Here is a 9,239-nt window from a genome sequence, read left to right on the forward strand (position 1 = left end):
ATTTATATGATTTATTTACAGTATAGTTTGTAATGTGATATTTTCTGTCTTTTGGTAGATATATCATATGACAGACTTGCTTTGTTGACCAAATAAAGTGAATCTAACTGGATTTGCATTGTAAACATTAAATATTAGTTCAAAAGTATTACTTTTTATTTCATATATTAAGTTTTTAGTTACAAAACCCAAAATCATTTGGCGCATAAATCGGCAGATTTAATTTTTAATTTTTTTTTTTTTTTTTTTTTACAAAATTCTGCATAGAAATAGCAAAACATGTCCTTAGATTCCATCTGGCCCTACTCATGGCTAAACTTTAGATAAAGGCATGTGGCTCTGCATACAATAACTTTATCTTGAAGAAGTTTATAGCCGTTTAAATTCAAGACTTCAGGAAAAAGATTTGCATGCTCATATTACATGAATGCAATTTTGACTTGTAATACTGCGCTCACTACATTTATCATTGAAGTAACGCCATAGGTATTTGGTAGATCTGTGTAAAAGGTCTGCCGCCACAGCTGGAAAAAATCCTAGAGGAAACACTGCATGTCATATACAGTACAGATACCTAATAAATAACTTACTATAAATTAAAAGCATTAACGTTTGCTATGTTTTTTGTTTTCACAAGCTTTAGAGACGTAACATAAATTCTGCTTTTAAATAATAGGGCACCTATAGCTTTTGTCAAGAGCCATGGCTGTGCTCAAAATGCCATCAATGTTTTTAAAGTGCACTACGAAGGGAGCGCAAATGTAAACATGAAGGTCGCTTAAACTGAGCGTAAGAATACTTTGAAAGCAAATTACACCTCAGAGTGATGACTTTAATGTTTTTTTTTTAATAATTCCAAGATTAAATGTTAGAATATTCTCAATGAATAGGGCATAGAGGGGATAACAGGGAAGAGAACACAGCCAGGAACTATGCTTCTAACTACAGCTCCAGAGGTGTAGTTGCAAGCATAGAAGTTTGTGATGCTGTATGCTAATCCGTGTTGGAACGACAGATTTTCATTTTCATTTTGTGTATAAAAACGATCTCACACCAATGTGAGGTAAATATACTGTAGCGAGCCCACAAATGCCACGTCGCCCTGGTCGCAGATCCACCCCAGCTGGATCATAATTAACACTGGATTGCTCACAGCTGGACCTAATCAGAAGGAGAGACATAAAAGCCAAGCCCACACCAGAGGAAGATGAGCTTCATTCACCCTATGACTCCCTGCGTTAATGCTTGTCTCTCTGTCTCTCCACAGCAGACTCCAGCTCGTGACGATCCCACATCCGACTACTCACTGTCCTTCACCTACTTCCCGGAGCACCAGAGCACCTCACCGCGAAGAAGAGCACCGTTTTCACAACCTTCACTTTGTAAATAAAGCACCCTCCGGGGACTTGTCTGTAAACTTATCCAACTGTGTCGCTGTTTTCCCTCTGCCTCGCTTCAACTGGTGGAGAATGCGCGCTATTTCAGAGGGAAAAAATTCAGAAAACAGCACTTACCAGTAGGAGAAATAATCGCTGAATTTTTTCTTGTTTCTTGTGTTTACAGACAGGCATCCGCTCTCTCTCTCTCACTCACGCTCTCTTGCTTGGCTGTCATCCTCTCCTGAGTCATGTCAATGGAAGAAATAGTACGCCATCTAGCGGAAATTTCAAGAAGACAACAAGTGATAACAGAACAGCTCACCGCCAGACAAGACCAAATGGAACAACAGCTCCGCCAAGCAACCAGTTCTAGCCAGTTCCCTGAGGTGAGCGCTCACAGTTTTATCACCAAACTCAGCGACCTGGACGATATAGATGCTTACCTTCACACTTTTGAAGTAATTGCTGAAAGAGAAAGATGGCCGAAGGAGAGTTGGGCGAGGATGTTGGCGCCATTCTTAACTGGAGAAGCTCAACAAGCAAATTTTGCATTGGAGACACCGAAAAATGACGATTATAAAGCATTGAAGAAGGAGATACTCGCCAGAATGGGACTCTCCAACATAAGCGCAGCACAACAGTTCTCTCAGTGGTCATACGACGAAAAGCAGCCGGTACGTACCCAAGCAGCTAACGTATCTCGATTGGGGCGATTATGGTTGCTGGGAGGGGATCCTTCCGCGGTCCAGGTCGCTGAGAAAGTGGTGATTGAGAAAATAATGAGGGCGTTACCCAGACGGCTCCGCACACTTACCAGCATGAGGAATCCCGACTCGCTGGCCGCCTTGGTGGAGGCGGTGGAGCTGGCGGAAGCTCACGTGGCCCGGGAGACTGGGGAGAGAGCGGCTCTGCCACTCCGGAGGGTAAATGCGCCATGGCGACCGGTGGAGGGCACAGCACGACCAGGCAGCAGACCGGTGGTCCCCAGCCCAGTCGACGAGCCGATGCCCACAGAGCCCACATCACACTCGACCCCGGCCTGGACAGCAGGGTGCGTGGTACATCGCAACGTCCCTCCCGAAGCTCCCACCTGAAGAGTTTGTTTAGACGGGAAAATACAAACAGCCACGTTGGATACAGGAAGCGCCATAACCTTAGTTCATCCGAAAACATTAAAAATCCATCATGAAGGAAAAAGCCGAATCCCAATTACGTGTGTGCACGGGGATACTCGCCACGTACCATCACAGAGAGTGACCATCGCGACAAAGTCGGGCAGCTGGCGCATCGAAGTAGGAGTGGTTTCGGATCTTCCCGTACCCCTCCTTCTGGGCAGAGACTGGCCAGGGTTCGATGATCTCCTCACCCACCATCAGGCTCGATCGGCTCGTCCGAAGAAAAACAACAAAGGACGGGCTCAGCGGGACCGCCAACCAGCACTGATGGCCACCGAGAGCGACAGAGGGGGTGAGTCATCATCGGCTAACCTATACTTTGATCTATTCCAACAGATAACTGCAGGTGGCGATTTCGGAAGGGCGCAACGTGAAGACGAAACATGGAAACACTGCTGGCCACAAGTCAGGATCATTGACGGTAACAAACGGTTTCCCAGCCCTCACCCCCTCCCACATTTTGTTGTACAAAATGGTCTGCTGTACTGTGTCGCAGAGAGGCGGGGGGAGAGGAAGACACTGTTGGTCGTCCCGAGGACCAAGAGGGAGACGGTTCTGGAGCTGGCACATACTCACCCGATGGCAGGACATCTCGGAGTGGCCAATACGATTAAAAGAATCAGAGATCGGTTCCACTGGCCCGGGTTGGATGGAGAAGTCAAGAGGTATTGTCAGGCATGCGACATCTGCCAAAGAACGTCTCCCCAACGACCACCCCCCAGCCCTCTGATACCGTTACCCATCATCGATGTGCCCTTCAACCGCATTGGCATGGACTTGATAGGGCCTTTGCCGAAGTCGGCCCGGGGACATGAGCACATCCTTGTCATCCTCGACTACGCCACCAGATATCCTGAAGCGATTCCCCTGAGGAAAGCCATGTCATCGGCGATCGCGAAGGAGCTGTTCCTGTTATGCAGCCGAGTAGGAATACCAGCGGAGATACTGACCGACCAGGGCACCCCATTCATGTCCCGGTTGATGGCAGACCTCTGCCGCCTCCTAAAGGTAAAGCAAATAAAAACATCTGTTTATCATCCACAGACTGATGGCCTTGTAGAGAGATTCAACAAGACGCTGAAGCAGATGCTCCGCAGGGTGGTGGCAGAGGATAGGCGCGACTGGGACCTCATGATCCCTTACGTGCTATTTGCGATCAGAGAAGTTCCCCAAGCATCCACAGGCTTCACCCCCTTCGAATTGCTGTTTGGCCGCCAACCACGTGGGTTATTGGACGTGGCTCGTCAAGCTTGGGAGCAGGAGCCAGCCCCACAACGGTCAGTAATTGAGCACGTACGGGACATGAGAGGACGCATTGAAAGAGTCATGCCCATCTTCAAGCAACATCTGACCGAAGCCCAGCGCGCCCAACAGAGATTATATAACCGGCCCGACCAACCCAGAGAGTTCCACCCAGGGGATAAGGTGATGATCCTCATACCTACCACTACTTCAAAGTTCTTGGCATCTTGGAAGGGGCCATATACAGTGGTAGAAAGGGTAGGGCCGGTAAACTATCGAGTCCGTCAGCCGGGACGAAGAAGAGAAGAACAACTATATCACATTAACTTGATGAAGAAATGGGTTGCAGCTCCAGGTCATCTAGTTGCCTTCTCAGAAGAAACTTCTCCCGTTGTCCATATAGGTGAGCAACTCTCACCGAATCAGAAGGCGGAGCTGCAAGCCTTGGTCGGTCAGTTCAAGGATGTGTTCTCAGAGAAACCGGGCCGAACCACCATTATCCAGCACGACATCATCACCCCACCTGGCACCATCGTCCGGCAGAGGCCTTATCGAGTACCAGAAGCTCGCCGGCTGGCTATCAACGAAGAGATCCAAAAGATGAGGAAATTAGGAATCATCGAACCATCTCGTAGCCCGTGGTCCAGCCCCATAGTGATGGTCCCCAAACCCGACGGCACCCTCCGCTTCTGCAACGACTTCAGGAAGCTCAACGAAATACCTAAGTTCGACGGATACCCCATGCCTCGGGTGGACGAGCTGCTGGATCGGCTGGGTGGAGCCCGATTCATATCCACGATCGACCTCACCAAAGGCTACTGGCAATTACCACTAAGTGAAAGCGCCAAGGAGAAAACCGCCTTCTCCACTCCCGGTGGGCACTGGCAATACCGGGTTCTTCCCTTCGGGCTCCACGGGGCCCCAGCCACATTCCAACGAATGATGGACATCCTGCTGAGGCCCCACCAGCCGTATGCAGCAGCATACCTCGACGACCTTATCGTCCACTCCGAGTCGTGGGAAGAACATATATCCCGGTTGCGGAGGGTGCTCCTAGATCTTCGTAGGGCTGGGCTCACAGCTAATCCCAAGAAATGCCACCTGGGTCTAGCAGAAGCCAAATACCTCGGATTCCACATTGGTAGAGGTCTCATACAGCCACAACAAAGCAAGATCAAAGCACTACAAGAAACTCCACAACCCACCACAAAGACCCAGGTACGTGCATTTCTGGGGTTAGCGGGTTACTATAGATGTTTTATTCCTAATTTCTCATCCATAGCCAGCCCTCTGACAGACCTGACCAGAAAGGGGCAGCCGGAGAGGATCCAGTGGAACAAAAGGGCAGATGACGCGTTCCAAGCCCTGAAGACGGCCCTCACATCCTCACCGGTACTGCACGCACCTGACTTCGGCTGCCCCTTCATTCTTCAGACAGATGCTTCCGACTCGGGCCTGGGCGCGGTCCTCTCCCAGGTCCACGGCGATGAAGAACACCCCATCATGTACGTGAGTCGGAAGCTTACCCCTGCAGAGACCCGGTACGCAACGGTGGAAAAGGAGGCCCTGGCGATCAAGTGGGCAATCCTGGAGCTCAGATATTATCTCCTAGGCAGGAAATTTACCCTGGTGACCGACCACGCGCCACTACAGTGGATGGCTACTGCGAAAAACAACAAAGCTCGAGTCACCAGATGGTTCCTGTCGCTCCAGGATTACAACTTCTCAGTACAACATCGAGCCGGGGCCTCCCACGGAAACACGGACGGCCTCTCAAGGCTCTGGTCAGGATGGGCAGGTCTGTCAAAACATTCTACCCCCCCTCTCAATACTTTACCTTTCCTCCGCAGGAAACCCAGGACCAGGACGACGCTAAGGGGGGGGAATGTAGCGAGCCCACAAATGCCACGTCGCCCTGGTCGCAGATCCACCCCAGCTGGATCATCATTAACACTGGTTCGCTCACAGCTGGACCTAATCAGAAGGAGAGACATAAAAGCCAAGCCCACGCCAGAGGAAGATGAGCTTCATTCACCCTATGACTCCCTGCGTTAATGCTTGTCTCTCTGTCTCTCCACAGCAGACTCCAGCTCGTGACGATCCCACATCCGACTACTCACTGTCCTTCACCTACTTCCCGGAGCACCAGAGCACCTCACCACGAAGAAGAGCACCGTTTTCACAACCTTCACTTTGTAAATAAAGCACCCTCCGGGGACTTGTCTGTAAACTTATCCAACTGTGTCGCTATTTTCCCTCTGCCTCGCTACAATACAATCCAGTAGGGTTACACGATTGATCAGTTTAAAATTGAGATTGTGATTGCAAATCAGCTAAAGCTATAGGTGCATCCCAAATCGCACACTTATGCACTGTTCTGTGCCATTTTGTAGTATAAATAGTGTAAGTAGTGAGTTCACACTGAAAACTTTGAAAAGAATAAGTGCCCTTTAAATACCCATATGATGCACTTATTCAACCGGTAAAAAGAACTGTGGAATGATGGACACCTCATGCACTCAACAGCCGCTGCTTTGCTCATGTAGCATAAGGGGTGGAGCTTTTGGGAACCAACGGATTTCATTATTTATTTTGGATTGTGAAAGCAAAATTCTCCTACAAGACTAATTGTATTGCCTCCTAATGGTGAATGCGGTTATGCTCATGGCAGGTATTATTTGATAGTTTGGTCATTTATTTTAGTGATTTGACAACCGTCAAACACCATCAGGGAAACGGTTTGAATTTCCACGTGGTAAAAAACCATTAGTGTTCCATTTGGGATGACACAACAAACATATACTCTGCTGTTGAGTGTGTAAGTGCATAAGTGGATAATGCATGACTGGATAGTGCATAAGTGGATAGTGTATTTTGTGCCATTTGGGACGTATCTATTGAGATATTACTTTTACAATGTTACAAGTTTAGTTTTATCTGGCAAAGAATTTAAAATATGAATAGTAAACGGTGGAGAAAGGTGAAGAGATAGTAGCCTAAGCAGTTTTTTTTCAACATATGACTTAATAATAATAATAATAATATTAATGATACTGTTAAGTGTGTGTCCTGACCTGCTTCCTTATGATTTTGTTGTCCCTGTGTGTAGTCTGCATGTTTTTCCGGAGCACGTGCCTTTTGTTTTGACAGCTCGCCATGTGCTTCATCCCTCACTTGTTTCTTCCCCACCTTCTTGTTATCCTATTACCCTTACATTAGCGTTCAGGGTTGTCACCTGCAGTTCGTTGATTTCATTCCCTATTTAATCCCTTTTGTCTCCTCACCTTTTGTCAGACCGTCTTTATGTGCTGTCTATGCAACTCGCTTGAGATCTGTATAGTTTGATCATCTTCCTGTCGTGTCCTGTCAAGCTTCTAGACTCCTAGTTCTTTAGTTTTGGTTTCGTTCCAGCCTTTTCTGCTTATCTCTCCTCTGCCCTCTCAGATCATGCCACCGATCCTTTGGGGTGTTTAGCATCCATTCTCAGCGATCTCCCGCCCACCAGCATCTCCTCACCTCCGCCTGCCTGCCGCTTCGTCTGCCGAACGCGGAGTTTAGTCACGCTGTCCGCCCACTGAGCACGGGCACTCACCACGCTGCAAGTCTGCCACCGTGTGGCCAACCTTGGGAACTGTTCCACCGGTCTCCTCTGGGCATCATTAATACTGAAATTTGACTTTTTATTTGCTCTTTTTCCTCTCATTGAGGTTTTTTTTGGTTTGATCTAAGAAAATAAATCCTGAGTGTTACCTGCATTATAGAATCCGTGATTGCTCCAAACAGAACGGTCTGACCAGACAATGGATTCAGTGGGTGCTGATCAAGTTCGGAAAGCGGTGACCCAGCAAGGCATCCTGCTATGTCAACATGCCACCCAGTTAACAGCTACATCACAGGAAGTTGAGTTCCTGACTGCACAGGTGGCCAAACTCAACACGTTAGTCCAAGAGCTCCAGCTGAATGTTGGAGTCGGCAGACAGGCAGCTGCTTTCCTCCACCCAGAGCATGAGCCACATGCTAACAATCCAATGCCCTACGACGGGGACCCCAGCTGCTGTCGGTCCTTTAATCCCAGTGTTCACTGGTGTTTGCGCTCCAGCCATGTCGCTACGCCACGGAGAAGTCAAGGGTGGCCTTGGTTATAATTCTTCTGAAGGGCAGGGCCCGCGATTGGGCCACAGCGGTGTTGGATGATCGGGCTCTGTTTTGTGCCACTTTTGACAAGTTTCAAGAGTAGATGACTAAGCTGTTTGATCGATCAGCTCAGGGGGATAAGGCGGCTTCTTCTTTGGCCCAGCTTAGTCAAAACGGACGCTCTGTAACTAACTACTCAATCCAATTCAGGATTCTGGCAGCAGCCTGTGCGTGGAACGAGGCAGCTCTTCGAGCAAGGTTTCAGGACGGCCTGAATGATGATATTCAGGATGAGATTGCCACTCATGATCTTCCCCATGATTTTAATGCTCTGGTCGACCTGGCTCTTCGAGTGGAGCGGCATCTTCATCGCTGCCAACATCGGCGCACGACCCGTCTTCCCTGGGGGAAGGAGGAGGTAGTTTCAAGCTTATGCCATCCACCTTCAGATAAGGAGCCTATGCGGCTAGGACACCTGCAACTAACCACCCAGGAAAAGCAGCATCGTCTGGCTAAGGGGCTGTGTCTGTACTGTGGGAGACCAGGCCATCAGGCAGTCCAGTGGCCTTTTCAAAGCCCCCGCTCACCAGTAAAGAGGGTGATACTGGTGGGCACAGATCCCCTGTTCTGACACCCCCATGCATTGCACCTCACTGCCAGCTGCACTTCATTTTGGAGATGTCATCCACTCATGTTCTGCTCTCATCGACTCTGGAGCCGAAGGCAACTTTATTGACAACGGTGCTGTTAAAGCCTGGGGCATTCCTGCCTTCCCTCTTTCCTCCCCCATCTCTGTTCGTTCCTTGAATGGTCGTACCATCACCTTCATCACACATTCCACTTCTCCCGTAAGTCTAGTTATCTTTGGCAATCATCGTGAGGTTATCAGTTTGTACATCTTTGACACCCGGAGTTCTTTGTGTTTGGGTTTTGCTCTGTGTCTGGGTCCTGTCTCTCATGTCTTGCAGGCTGAAGCAGTGGATCTCTCTAGAGTCCTGCCGGAATACCACAATCTGCGTCATCCATGCCTCCTCAACGGCCCTTTGACTGTGCCATCGAGCTTCTCCCAGGTTCTTCTCCACCTAAGGGTCAATTGTATTCCCTTTCTTGTCCAGAAAGAAAGGCCATGGACAGGTAGATTCAAAAATCACTTAAAGCTGGTCTCATCCGCCCCTCTTCCTTGCTGGCCGGGGCAGGGTTCTTCTTTGTTAAAAAGAAGGATGGCTCTCTGCGTCCTTGTATTGACTACAAAGGCCTTAATGACATTCCATTAAAAATAGGTACCCTCTGCCCTTGATGTCTTCTGCCT

At 48.8% G+C, this 9,239-nt stretch overlaps 1 long non-coding RNA gene across 1 annotated transcript; it reads right to left on the reverse strand.

The window, feature by feature from the left end:
• Positions 1-234: 234 nt before the first annotated feature.
• On the reverse strand, positions 235-8,676 carry LOC147844429 (uncharacterized). Its single transcript, XR_015491897.1, has 3 exons — positions 7,571-8,676; positions 6,072-7,520; positions 235-1,072 (listed from the first exon to the last, which is right to left on the reverse strand). It is a non-coding gene; the product is annotated as an uncharacterized LOC147844429 (long non-coding RNA).
• Between the last annotated feature and the right edge of the window lie 563 nt (positions 8,677-9,239).

The sequence above is a fragment of the Danio rerio genome, chromosome 5 (genome assembly GCF_052040795.2).
Source record: "Danio rerio strain M-AB ecotype USA chromosome 5, GRCz13ab, whole genome shotgun sequence".
NCBI lineage: Eukaryota > Metazoa > Chordata > Actinopteri > Cypriniformes > Danionidae > Danio > Danio rerio.